We start from the raw sequence: 11,917 nt of genomic DNA, 5'->3' as shown, positions 1-11,917 counted from the left end.
CAGAAACACAAGCTGAAAGTCTTGTAGACAAGCTCAAAGTGATTACACTTCTGAGGTGGATTTCTCCAAATCAGGATAAAAAAATTGTCTTCTTCGTTTTCATTCTAGGACTCTGTAAGTGAGGATTTGCAGAAGGACTTCCTTGCATTGCTGTGGCAGCTGGAGAGTGACTCACTCCTCCTCAGCCAGAGTTTTTCTTGCCCATTAGGATATTTTTCCAGAAAATGTCTTTAACAGTTGAGTAACAGTACCTGAATAAAAACTTTTAGTTACTTCCAATTAAAACCACTCTATCTGAATCTCAAGTTTGGTGAACAGGGGTTGGACTGATTTTTAGAGGTCTCTTACAATTTCATGATTCTGTGAGTCTGTAGATCTACTAACAGGCTTTAGTGTCTATATGATTAAATGCTCTGAGGTTTCAAAGTTTTTCATAAATGGCAAATAACTGTGAAGTTTCAAGGGCTAACATAAGCTGCTCCTGCAGGTAGTAGCAGTGTCACTGGAATTCTCTTTTTTTTCTGAAAGTTTGGGTGTGATTTTTCGTCTGTTTGTGTAAATTAAAACATCAGCTGCTCATTAGTCCACAGCTCAGGAGACTGTTCCTTAGAATCTCTGTTGTTGTTGCTTCATGCCTGCAAGATATACAGTTTCCAGCATTAAAAATAAGTTTAAAAAAGGAATATTAAATTCACCCACATGCTGATTTCTGACCTAATAACTGCTACTCTGGAGTGAAAAATCTTGCATTGTCCAAAATTATTCTGCAATAATTAAAGGTTTGCAAGGCATCCCTGAAAAAAATGCATATTAATACAAAAAAAGAGTGGAGCCATACAGCAGGAGGCTGCCAGCAGCTGGCACAGCCTGTGGGGAGCTTTTGGGGTTCTGTGCAGCCTGTGGCTGCATCTCTCAGATTTCTAGGAGAAAAATTCTCTCTGCTCACTTTGGGTGTTTGTTGACAGTAATTTGTCATTGTATTGTTTCTATTTATTACATTTATCATATAATGACAGCAATCCTCCCTCTCTATTTTGAATAAAACAATCATTTTTACACAGTCTTATGGGGCAGTATAATTGAGGAGTCACAAAAATACCTTAGATGTTGTTTTTAAAGCTAACTTTCTTACCAATAGGAAGTTTGCATCCTGTAAAAATGAAAAGAGAAAAAACCCACACCACAATGCACAACAATGGATTATATAAGGATTTGTGTTCTTCTATGAGAATTATGGAGTCTGTATGTGGTTAAACATGCAGTTTAAACATGCAGTGGGTTTTCTTCAATCTGCTTTTCAAAATATAGTATGATAAACAGTGAGCATGGAATTTTTTTTCTATTTTTTGAAGTAACAATTTGAAGTAACTGATTTTATGAAGCAAATGGCCATAAAAATCAATAGAAAAACCTAATTTTAAGTGGTGTTTGACTAGGTCCCAGCAGGGGAAATGTTATTGTATGGACAAAGTCACTGAGGAATATAGCAGGAATTAAGGTCAAAATGTAATCACCCAGAACACAGCTCTTTGGGGTGGATTATTTTATTCTCTCTCTGAACTGAAATACCTTCTAATGGTAACAAATCTCCTTATCCTGTGCTGGTAGTGTATTTGCCATAATGTATTAAAAGAAAGGTCCTTAACAGCCTACGTACTTTTTCACATGATTCTCAAAAATGTTCTGTGCTTTCTCTCCAGCATACTGGAATAACTTCATTTTCAGATAGAGGCAAATTTAACTAAAACTGAACGTTTAAAGAAATAGAAGAAGTAAGAGAGACAAAGAGAGAAAAAGAATCATTAAAACTGGTAAAATAGCCTGGAACTGTAGAAAATCAGTTCAAAGGACTATAGCTATAAACACCTGTGAAAACAGCAACTTACTGTGCCATCATTGTTTGAATTTCAATTATTTAATCTTTATTTTCTTTTTTCTTCCTTTTTTTCGTTTAGGTTTGGGTTTTTTTGTGGGGTTTTTTTTGTTTGTTTAGGAACAACCTAAAAGGTTTTCCATTGCTGCTCTTCTAGAAACTTTTGTTGCTTTTATTCTACAAATGGCAATTTTGTGCCAAACACTTGAACGTTGCATCTTTTTATGTTAATACAAATTACAATAGGTTAAGGTGGGTTTATTTTTTTAATACCAGTGTAACATTACTAATAGTGACACTCTTACAAATGTACCACAAAGAGGTGACTCCCATGTGTGTTCACCCTCATACATGAATGAAACAGTGACCCAGGCTGGCTCCTCATGGCTGGTTCTCTCTTGCCATCAGTGCATGCTATTGCTGCATTCCAAAGGAGTTCATTTCTTCATAGAGAAATCTCCCCTCCTCCACCAGAAGAAGTATAATCTATGTTTTGGTGAAGACATTGAAATTCTTACTTGGTAGTGTTAAGGATAAGATTTGTCTAGTTTTATTAAATTTCAATTCCTGGGATTTTTCTTGCATATATCAATACACCAACCATGACAGCCTTTTTCATGTGCAGCAGAAGGTCATGTAAGTGTCAGAAATTTCTGTTAGCAGAAGTAGTTAATACTGTCAAAATCTTTTCCGCAAAGCAAACTGAGAACTATTTAAGATGTTTTAATGCTACCCATCCTGTACAAGGATGACTAATATCAGAATGCCAGAAAATTGTATCTTTGTTCCCAGAAGTATTTATTCACCTTTGATGAATTCATTCAGCAGCCATCTTCTGAATTATTTTATATGTATATATTTGAAGCAACATAATTTCTACTTTAGTGAAAGAGGGACACCTATGTATTTGTCTCAGGATTGGTAAAAAATGCAGTTGATTCAGTGGGTAAGAAAAGCCCATGGAGAAATAATGTTCAGGAAATATCATTTACTGTTATCTGCAACAGCACAACAAAAAACAGCACACAAAGCTTTCAATCCCAGGAATCCAGGGACAAAATGCAGCTATAACAATACAGTGAACCTTTCATTTTATAATTTGAAAAATAATAAAATAATTCTATTAAAAATATAATCCAAAATAATAAAGCAGTACTTTATAGCCACATTTCCCATTACAAAATAGATATGGATTGCAATGGATACAAACACTGATGCAAGTAAGCTGAAAAATGCAATTTTGATTTTGGATCTCCGGATCCAGGATGTTAGTGTGAATAAACCAAAACCTGAATTTGTGTGTGTCAGTCCCCCATGTGCAAGAAGAGCCCTCTCCTGTTAGATCTTTAGGAATTAACTGCCTGCTGAGTCAAGATCTCTGGTTATTTCTGATCAACATAAATGCAGATGACCAGCTCTTTAAAACTATCCTAGCAAGGTTTACCTCAGATTATCTTCTGAAATTCCTGTCTGCTTAATGCATCAGATTATTCTGGTATGCCTTTGAATACTAGCACATCATTAATTCAGATCACTACCTTTTAAAAAAATCTCTCTCACTTTAACAAAAATATCCATTAAAAATAGGAAAACAAAATTGTACAGAAAGAAATATCTGCAATTTTTCCACTTTGAGTGATTCAAAATTACAGAGTCTCAGAGTCATATAGGCTGGAGGATACCTCCAAATCAAGTCCAACCTCTGACCAGTCATCACTCCATTAATTAGACCATGGCAGTAAGAGCCACATCCAAGTTCTTGAACACTTCCAAAGATGGTAACTCCAGCACCTCCCTGGGCAGTCTGTTCCAATGCTTAACAAGCTTTTCCATTAAGAAATTCTTGCTGATATCCAACCCGAACATCCCCTGGTGCAGTTTGAGGCCATGTCCTCTCATCCTGGTTGCCTGGGAGAAGGGGCTGACCCCCAGCTGGCTACAGGCTCCTTTCAGGCTGTTGCAGAGTGACAAGGTCACCCCTGAGCCTCCTTCTCTCCAGGCTAAACACCTCCAGCTCCCTCAGCTGCTCCTTGCTTGGCTCAGTGTCTAGAAGTTGTATGTGCTGTATTTAAACTGACAGGGTCTTCACATGATTTCGACTAAGGGGAGTTGAATTCAACCATCAAAATAAGAACATCATATATTTGACTGATGGCAGAATCAATATGTTAGGGTAGTTATGTTGGGATTGTTGATAAGCATTTTTTCAAGCAGATATGCTACTTCACAGGCATTCCTATGGATCATACAAGTAATTTTTAAAAAATCTTTCACAGATTAGTGCCTCTAGTTATGAACATACCAATGAAACAAAAGATCTATGCAGTCACAATAATTCAATTTAAAAGTTAAGCCTAAAATAACTTGTAATAATTTTTCAAGGCATGCTCTGAAACCCTATAGATGTAATTAAACTTTCAGCCTCTTAGAAATCAGAGGACAAAATTATAGGTTAAATTTTGGAAAATCAAGAAAAATCTCTGATATTCCTTCTCAAACTGAAGACACTCATTGAGAATATGACTCACCACAGCTTTATGTCAGTATAAATATCATTGATTTCTTTAGAACTACATTAGCATAAAACAGATGTAATATGTTGCAGTGGATCAGGCAGGAGTTTATGGCACAATTATGCTACTTCTACTAAAACAAATGATTGCAGCAGATATTCCTTGGCTCTCCTTATTCACAGTTGACTGTGATACCTTTCTTGTAAAAGCTCTACTGATTTCTTTGGCTTTGTCTAAACAAATGAAGTTCTGCAAACCAATAACTTGCATAAGAAATAGCTCTTCTGAATTTTAGTAGGAAAGGGAATTTTACTTGAGGATTGTTATTTATCATTGTATTTTGAGTGGAAAGGTAAAAAGAGCCCAAACTAATGCCTAAAATATCCACTTTAATTCATTACAATAGAACAGAATTTGATTTTTTTTTCTTCAGATTTTGGTTATTTTTTCATTTCATTGCATATGTAAAGATTTGATAGGATGTAGTTATTTTTACATACTTTCTGTGTCATTTTTAAACTCTTTCCAAGGTTTAGACTGGGCAGAATTTAATTCATGATTCATTCAAAAATTTGCTAGCAAATGTGTTTTTGTTTCCTATTTTGAATATCTCTAAGCAGGGCAGTTTTAGGGGAAGAGTTCACTTGTTTTTTCTGAACAGTACTTCTTTGAAGGGGGAGTTTGTGTGGTTGGTTTTGTTCCTTTTCCAACATTTAAAGCCAGTCCAAGATCAAAAAGTGGAAAAGAAAGAAGTGGCCATGCATTCTTCCAAGGCATTTGTCTGGAAACCAGAATATTTGTGTTTGGCATTTGGTGTTTGGGGTGGTCTTACTTGCTTTTTCTTTTCTCTTTGTGTGTGTGTTTGTGTGTGTAGAGGGGAGATTTTAGATAGCACTGTCTGCTTGAGTTGATCTTGTAGGAGAGATGTGCACTATCAGAAAATGATTAACTGTCACTTTGCTGTTTACCAAGCTTTTTCCCAATAAAGGGAAACAAAAGGGACTTAAGAAAAAGAAGATGCATGAGATAACTTTGCTAAGTCAGGTCCTGGATGCATCAACAAAAAAGGGTTAAGGGATAAGGGTATAGGAAAGATGCCTTGTTTGCTCTCTTTAACTTTCTGCCTCGATTTTAAAGGCCCTTTAAAAACTCATAACTTCTTTGCCTTATAAAAGTTAGAGGTCTTTCTCAGAGAAATTTCTGAGCTCACAACATCCTATAATTAAGGATAGCCTCAACCTCAAGTGAACTGCCTCTGCAGGAAGTTTTCCCATCCAGGCTGTCTTTGAGGGCTTTGTTTAGGAAACAGCTCTGTAAGCCTCTGCCAGAAAGAGAAAAAAATCCAGCAACATTCCTTTCATTAAAAGCACTGTTAACAGGGTGTTTTTAGAAGCATGATAGACATAAAAAGAAGTGTTGAACTAGGAAAAGGATAATTCAGGAAGAATAATAGTTGTATGAGGATGGCTGTACTCTAAAACAGAAAGTTCCATTTCCTGTCCCAAAACCAGATTTTTGTGAGAACCTTGAAGCCTTTCTGCTTTGATTTTTATTTCATTAAAATGAAACTGTCATGCTTCTGCAAAAAAAACATTACTTTTTGCAAACTAATAAAATCAGAAATTTCAGCAGGAATGCAAAAAGTAAACTGAAAGAAATAAACATAGTCAGCTATGCAATATTAGCACTTTAAATACTTTGAGGGCCAAATGTACTTTACTACTTTCTTTTGTGAATTATGTTTTTTTCAAATGTTTTCTTTCATGTTATTACTGCATAGAAGTGCATAGACTGCTAGTCAACAGATTTTGAATATAAATTCAGTACTATATTACAAAAATATAAGAATTCATAAAAGGAAAGGACATTTCTGATACCTTATTGACCTAATCACTGGAAGACATTTACAGCCAAGATCACTGAACAGAAAAGGCTTAGATTGAAGCAAAATGTGCGGTGATAATTTTTGATCATTAAGCAGTCATGTAAATAAAAATATAAACAAAATAAATTGAATCAATATTTGATTTAGTTTGTTTGTTGGGCTTGTCTCTCTCTTTTATGAGTAGATCAGCTTGGCTTTTTTAATTGTCTTCACAAATATCTTCACTTTTCCATCCTGTTTTCACTTCTGTTTTATATAAAAGCAGAGGAATAATCTGAATGGCTGCTTTAAGGGTTTCCCCTTCACACTCAGACAGATGAACTTCCCTGAAGTTCGACAAGTCCTCACAGGCTGACACTCAGGCCATGAACACATCAAAGGAATGTTACTTAGGCATTGAATTTGAAAATTCCATGAACTTTCTTATCTCCTACCAACACACCTTTCACTTGGGAATTGGTAGCAGGGGTGATTCATGGTGTTCAAAAATTGCTTGGCAGTGGTGCATCTTCCACTGCTCAAATCAGACATTTTTACCATTAGCACATCTCACCATTTGCCATCTGTCACTAAATGCATCTGTTACAGATTCAGATGACACATGTATAATCTCCCTGAAAGAGCTGTGAAAATACTTTTCTCTTAGTGCCCTCTGACCTTGACATCACAGTGACACAGCTTAACTCCAGGAGCTCATCCCCACACAACCTCTTTTTCCCCAGCCAGAGGGATCAGGGAGAGAATTGGAAGGCTAGAAAAGCTAGAAAGCTCGTGGTGTGAGAGGACAGGATTTAACAGGAAAAGCAGAAGCTGTGTGTGCAAGCAAAGGCAACCAAGGAATCCATTCCCCACTTCCCATGGGCAGGCGTGCTCAGCCCTCTCAGGTGCACTGGGTCTGAGATGGAGTTAGCTTTTCCACAGCAGCCCTCACAGTGCTGTGAGGGACTGATGGCACCTGCACCCACCAAACCACCCCTGAATAGACCTCTGGGGATACCTGGAACTCAGGCTGGAAGCTGTGCTGCTGTGACAGGAGCTGGAGATGAGATGAAGGTGCTGCTGTTGTCTGAGTGTTACCTCAGACCTAGGGGGAGGTGTAGTGCTGAGCATTTGCACATGGATTTGCTCACCTCTCTTGTACATTTTTGCTATTAATATTGTTACTGCTACTGTTTGTTTTCTTATCTCATTGCTGTTTCCAGTAAACTGTTCTTACTTCAACCTGTGATCTTCACCTCTTGTGCCTGCAATTCTCCTCTCCAGCCCAATGCAGGGGAGGGGGAAATGAGAACACTAAATTGGGGAATACATTCCTAAACCACAACACTGACACATTTAGGCATTCAGTGTTATGTTAGCATGAATAGCCAAAAATATAAGTAATTTTCCCATTCCAAAAATACATAAACATTTATTTAAGATTCCTGAATTCATATCCTCTTGCAATTTTTTTGGTTGAAGCATGTTATCATAAAACTATGATTTATATAACGTTACCTCTTGCAGGCCAGTATGTTTAAGAATGAAAAATTATTGAGAAGTTGATCAGGTAGATGATGTTTTCTTTACTTTTTTGCATTTGGAAAAGATTAGATTCAATTGTTTTCTTCTCTGAATCATCTTTATCAAGATATGCCCAAAATATGATTATATTTAATTTACAAATATTTTCTTTCCCTTTGTAGAAATGTTTAATGTCCATTTAACTCCTCCTTTGAGGTTAAATAATGCATACTGAAGAATCCTATCCCTTATGTTACTGAATAAAGCATGCCTATAGATTAATCCAGTTTGGGGTGCTTGATTGTTCAATTGAAATACACAAAGAATAGGAAAAAGCAAATTGATTATTGTGCCTTTATCCATCTGTACCATTTAAAGAGAGAATGGTGCATGGAAAAAGCACATGGACCCTCACCCATAGAGAAAAAGGGACGTCCTTTGTCACTGGATTTTTGTTCTGGATTAGTTAACCTGACTTCTACAGGGCTAGTGCTAAACTGCAGGGGTGGAATTGCTAAAACCTCTCTCCTCACAGCCCATTTGGTTCATTACACTCACTGAAAAGCCATTGAAACTGAACAGCCTTTTTGTCCTGGCCATTTTCCAGTTGGTGGTATTTGCAGGTAAAGAAGTGTAGCTGGGGTGGTTCCCCTTCTGGCTGTCTCCTGCTTCACTGCACTGCCACACTCAAAGCCTTTCTGGTGGTAACTGCCTTCTGCAAGAATATTTGCCACTCTTTCTGCATTATTGCTACAGGCCTATCTGTTAAATCTTAAATACTAATGAATCATTAAAAAGGGCATTAACATATTTGCTGGCCCTATATGTGTGTCTTATTCTTCATAGTTTTATAGAAATTTCTATTAAAAACCTCATTACAGAGATTACTGTGACATGCTTTGAAACAGCAGCATTCATTACATATTATCTATGTATTGGAATTTGGGAAATTAATGCACCAGGAAATGAATGACTCACCCAGGGTCTCTGAAGATGTATGTTCAACTTATGATTAAAATCCAGGCTGTAGATCTGCATCGTGTTTGCTGCACAATCTTTCTGCTGTTTCTCTTTTTTTCTTTAAACCACATCAGTTTTACATTAAGTGGAAAATTCCACTGTGCTGCTTTTGTTGTCAAATTGTAATTGGCATTTAGCCAATTACTTAAGTTAAATGTAACTTGTTTGTGAGCATTCCCTCCCTTTACTTTGGGATTCAAAGCTTGGAGAGAAAGTGGGATAACTGGGAAAGAAGAGCCAGGCTGTGGAGAAAGATGGGCAGAGAAATGGGGAAGCAGAGACCAAATAACTGCTCAAGTGATGGAGTGACTGTGAGATGTGCTGCTGCTGCTGCTGCTGTTGTGAGTCTTGTATCCACAAATGGTCAGATACATGGATTTTCCAGCCTTTCAGTGTGGGTGGGTAGGGGAAAAGAGGGTTAAAGGAGGAATGAGAAGAGGCTGTGAGGGAGCTGCACATGGGCTTTTCCTTACATTAACTGCCCAGGTGGGTAGTGTGGAGATGGTAGATACAGATTTTCGTAGTTGCATCTCCTGTAAAAATATGATGTTTTATGTGTCTGCTTCCAATTGTATGAGTGGAATCTACTTTCATACTGCCTACAGCTTTCTCATTTGTGTCTTGCAGATGAGTTGCCCTTGTCTCCATAAGGGGCTTGTGCTGGTGTCCAGAGGGGAGTTCAATTGCAGCCTTTAGTGGGGAGACCTAGCAATACCCTGGTTATAGGGTATTTTTTTGCAGGTATGATGAGGGATCCTGTCCTTGAGGCCAGCTGCCCAAGAATTCCTGACATTTGTAGTGACTGTGTCTGTTGTAGAGCAAATAAATGTCCTTAGACATCAACATCAATACTTAGTCATCATAAGGGGTTAGAAATTTATTTCTTAACTTCTGTTTTGCTTTCACTGCCAGATGGAGAGAAATGAACAAGAAATTCAGAGCAATAAAAATTGCAATTTATCTGTATAGACAGATAAGCGAAGAATAATTTTCATTTAAGGGAATATGTCTTCATTTTGGAGACATCCTGAATATGTCTTAGTTTTAGTTCGAGAAAACAGATGTGTGAAAAAATTCATTTGTAATAACAATAGTAAAGAAATTAACATATGTTTATATTTTTCATTCCATTTTCATGAGTGGAACACCACTCATCTGTAAACTACTATGTGCACATATATTTTTGCACAAAGAATAATATTTTGGGTTAGAGATGTATTTTCTTTTTTTTCCTCTTCTGCAGCTGCAATGTGAGAACTGCCAGCCAGAAGGTTAAAGATTTAAATGTGGGATCCATATACCTCCAATGTAGCAGATTTAAAGGCTGTAATGCCACAGAGCATCCAGGAATCTGACCATTTTGACTCACAAATCCTTACAAATACAAAATCTGCGCTATAGTATCTAAAGCTTCCCATTTCCTGCTTTTCTTATCAGTAAAATGCTCCTCTGTTTCGTGAGACAAGTTAAATGTAAGTTAATCTTTTGATCTGTTTGAATTGATTTGTCATGCAAATAAAATGAGGCTCAGTCTCCAGTTCAATTCTCTTCCATTTAGATTTTTATACTGAGCATCAGAGGGACTACTGGCTATCTAGGTGTGCCCTTTAAATCCAGATTTTGGATTGTCCATTACAATTTTAATTCCTCAATTAGAATGTAAATAAGTAGTACTCTTAGGAAATATGCAACTGCTTAAAAAAACTGTGTCCTGTCTTAAGACTTTATTAACCCTCAAAGCCTGCACTTCTGTGAAGTTCCAGAACTTGAGAAAATTCTCAGAATATTGAAGTAACTGGAATAAAACACAAATGAAGAAACAAAGTCAATAACAATTTTAATTGTTGTGTTAAAAATAATTTGGAAAACTTAGCTCAGGCTTTTAAGAAAATATTTTGCATAAAGTATTATTCTATATTTTAAGATTTTTTTTAATTTGTAACATATCTGGTGAATCTGTGAGTGTGGTGAGGCAGAGGAGTAGTCCTCCCTGACAAGTAGTGGATGTCCCATCCCTGTAAATGTTCAAGGCCAGGTTGGATGGGGGTCTGAGAAGTCTGGTCTCATGGAAGGTGTCCCTGCCCATGGCAAGTGGGTTGGGACCAGATGGTCTTTGAGGTTCTTCCAACCCAAACCTTTCTGTGATTCTGTGATTCTATGATTCTGTGAATTCAAAGTATACCACCTCCTCATAAAACAAAAACCCAATCCTGTTCAGAGGAATACAGTATCTGCAACAATTTCACTTACCTACAACTGTGAACATGATTTCCCATGCTGGGAAAAAAAAAAAAAAAAAGGAAATCACTTGTAAAAGGAAAAAAAAAATCACAAGGAAAACAAAAGGAAAAAAAGTCAAAGTTTATTGACAGCTCCCACTGAAACTCAGATTTCTTCTTTCCGAGAGAGTCACTCTCCATATGAAGAAAATTAATAAAATACTTGACATTTCTCTGAAAATTTTTGTGGATAACAGGAACACAAGAATCATGCCAGTTTAGGAGATTAAGAAGAGCAGCCTTTATAAGTTTTTTCTAAATTTTGACAAGAAGACATTACTAATCATGTATTTATATAAGTATATTAGCTTTTATTTGTTTCTAAAAGTAAGTATATTCAGGTAGTACAGCTTTTTGAGGTTAAAAGTTGTATAGAGTAAAATTTCTTTATTCATCATGTGGTGAATTCTATTTGCTGGTAAAGTAGAAATAAGTGTAACTGTAACAATGTGGAATTACAGTGGCAAAATGAAGTGATTGGAAACATTGAAAATCCTAGAATCATCTAGGTTGGAAAAGAACTGTATGTTGTGGTATCTTAAAAGATGCCTAGTGTTATACAGATTAATACATGCAGATTCTGATTTCCAGTCAGGTTGTGGCATTGTGGAAGGTATTTTAAGCAGCTCTGATGTCGAGTCTTCTCGAGCCTGTGCAGGCTATTAGTCACCTGAAATATTAACTTCTATTGCCAGCTTTTGTGCAAATTACACTTATTTATTCATTAGAGAATTTTAATGGATTGATTCAGGCTTATTTTTGACTTCAAATTAATCATATCGTTCCAATTTCCAGCAGCTCCATAAAAATACAGTTTGCCGAAGTGCAAAACTGCTTGCAGTTG

Source organism: Oenanthe melanoleuca, chromosome 2 (assembly GCF_029582105.1).
Source record: "Oenanthe melanoleuca isolate GR-GAL-2019-014 chromosome 2, OMel1.0, whole genome shotgun sequence".
NCBI classification, from domain to species: domain Eukaryota; kingdom Metazoa; phylum Chordata; class Aves; order Passeriformes; family Muscicapidae; genus Oenanthe; species Oenanthe melanoleuca.
This window is presented reverse-complemented; position numbering follows the sequence as displayed.